Source organism: Falco peregrinus, chromosome 6, assembly GCF_023634155.1.
Source record: "Falco peregrinus isolate bFalPer1 chromosome 6, bFalPer1.pri, whole genome shotgun sequence".
Lineage (NCBI taxonomy): Eukaryota > Metazoa > Chordata > Aves > Falconiformes > Falconidae > Falco > Falco peregrinus.
The window spans coordinates 14,045,001-14,047,500 of record NC_073726.1 but is presented as its reverse complement, the minus strand read 5'-3'; the positions used below and the strand labels follow the sequence as shown (position 1 = coordinate 14,047,500).

The following is a 2,500-nucleotide window of genomic DNA, read 5'->3' as shown; positions in this document are numbered from 1 at the left end:
CCATTTGAGCCATCCTGTTCAAAAGGAATATTTAATGTAAATGCCAGTGGAACTTCGAGTATTTTCAGAGGACTACAAATATGTCAAGGCAGGGACAACATCTTACACATTTATGTGGTCTTATAAATCTCCTTTTAGGGGATGCTCTCAGAACAATAATGATAATGATAATAAGTGGGGAAAAAGTCTAAGAGTGGTGTAAAACTTCCCATAGTGTGTGAGGCTGTGTCACAGCTGTTGCACATCTGGGATTGCCTGAAAGCAGGCAGGCGAGCCCTCTGGGCCACCTTGGAGGAACCGATCAGGAGTGGTGCCACAAAACTAGGATACAGGCCAGGCTGAAGAGGACCAGCAAGAGGCAACTGGGACAAGCCAGTGGGGAGAGCTTATGCTGATGTGTATTTAATAGCTATGACCCATCAGAAGGAGGCACAACCACCATGCTGGAAGGGTGAGTGAGCAGCAGCAGCTCTCTAATTTGGCCAGGCGTGACTAGCCTCCCCTCTATACATTCCCTCTGTGTTGCATCTGTGTAAAGGCTGATTAAACTGCCTTTATACACCTAAAGTTACTTCTACCCCCCAAAAAATTGCCCTAATAACCAGAAATTCTGCGAGGCCACTGCAAAGATAGCAAAGGTTGATCTGCCACAGTAGAGGAGGGAATTTCAGGTTTCTTCATGGTATCACAGTGGAAGGGATTACATATGTCTTAGTGTGTTGATGTGAAGTGTTTCAGAGGTGTCAGCTGCAACTTTAATACTTTAATTTTTTTGTTTGTTTTGGTTTATTGTTGTTCTTTGTCATCTCATCAGCTGAACCATAAAGAGCAGCAAATTCGTGAGTGTGCGCATCTCGGTGAGTGTGAAGTTGTTTGATATATAAAGTCAAATGTTGTGTTCCAGTTGGAACATCAGTTAAATTGAAAAAAAAAATGTAGCACAAAAGTAATTTCAACTCCTTGGATCTTATGGTAGGCAAAGTAGCAAAATTAAAGCACTAGAGCCACCTTCTGACTGCACTGAAATTGCTGCATCCCGATAATGGTGACAGCATTAATACGTTAAGTGGAAGGGAGCACGGTACATATATTTCAGTTCTTTGTATCATTATCCTAATGGCCTGGCTAAAAAAATGCTACATTTTGCTGTAAATAGGGGTAGGGTTTTTTTCTGTATTTGTGTGGAACATTATCACATACGTAAACATTTCACATCTATGTATGTGGTTAGTTCCCTTCATCAAGTTATAAAAGGAAATATGATGGTGCTCATTTCTGTAGGAAAAGCCCTGTATAGTACTTACACCATTAGGGAAGAAATCCCAGGTTCTCACACGGGAACACATAAACAACAGTCAAAGTAGTATTCAGCCCAATTCTCTAAATAGGGAAAGAAAAGAAGAAAAAAAACCCCACAACATTTTGGCTGACATTTTAGTTCCCAAACTCTCTGTGTATGCAGTGGCAATAAGCCTTAACTGAAATAAACAAAGGCAGTTTTATAAATTTAATATTAACTAGATATTATATAGGATCATTGATATTACCTTATGCACATGGCCAATCGACTCTTTCTGTCTTATATCCCCATGAAACTCCTCAGAAGTCAATAAAGTTGAATTGGTGCAGAGCAGAATTTAACCCTGTATGTTTACTCAAATCTTAACCCTTGCTGCTTGCATTAAAGTCCTAGGAGGGAAAATATACACAAATAGATTCCTAAAGACCCTTTTCACCTATATTTTGTATATGTAAATATTTGAACTGCTATTCTGCACACATTACCTGCATAAAATACATAACTCTGCATAGGTACTCATCCGAAATATTGCAAAGTGAACTAGCCTCAGCATTACAGAGTGTTTATTTGAATTAAGTATGTTTGAAATTCATTACTTGTTAAATTGGTCTGTTTAAAATATATCAAGCTTCAGAGCACATATTGTTTAGAGTGTATTCAATATTATTACAAATGCTTAACAAATGTTGTCAGATTTATTTTATGTAAGTCACACTTATGAATTGAGGCAGAATTTTATTTTGCCAAATATACAGAAATATCTGGGGGTTTTGGTTATTGCCTCTTGAATTTTCTTCCACTTAGGAAATTGTTTTCAAGACTGTGAATTGCTCTAATTGAGCAGAGCTACATTCTTCAGGATTTTAATGTTAGCTTTCTTGGTACTGTTAATTACAGCACAAGAATGATGAGAGTGAGAGAGACACTTTTTCTGAATGGGAGCAAGTTGTAGCATATTAAGCACCACATACTGTATTATTTTAAAATGGGAAGGGAAAGATTTTAAAAATAACTGTTAAAGGGGAAATTTTATTCCACTATTTGTTTTTTACGAACGATTCCCTATCCATTGCTAGTTTGCCTTGGGAGTGCAAAAGAAAGATCAAAACCCGTAAGTTTTCTAGATTGAGTGTCTGCAAAAGCTTTACTTTCATTTCATGAAAGTCTTCTCGGTATTGCTGAGTAGGTGTACTAAGAGAC

At 37.7% G+C, this 2,500-nt stretch overlaps 1 long non-coding RNA gene across 2 annotated transcripts in view; it reads right to left on the bottom strand.

Annotated features, from left to right (window-relative positions):
* Positions 1–1,596, bottom strand: part of LOC114013600 (uncharacterized) — a 54,987-nt gene extending 53,391 nt beyond the window's left edge. For both annotated transcript variants that reach the window (XR_003556669.2, XR_003556668.2), the window contains exons 1-2: positions 1,548–1,596; positions 1,305–1,380 (exon numbers count right to left, since the gene is read on the bottom strand). This is a non-coding gene — a long non-coding RNA (uncharacterized LOC114013600). The remainder of the gene's footprint in view (positions 1–1,304; positions 1,381–1,547) is intronic.
* Positions 1,597–2,500: the final 904 nt, after the last annotated feature.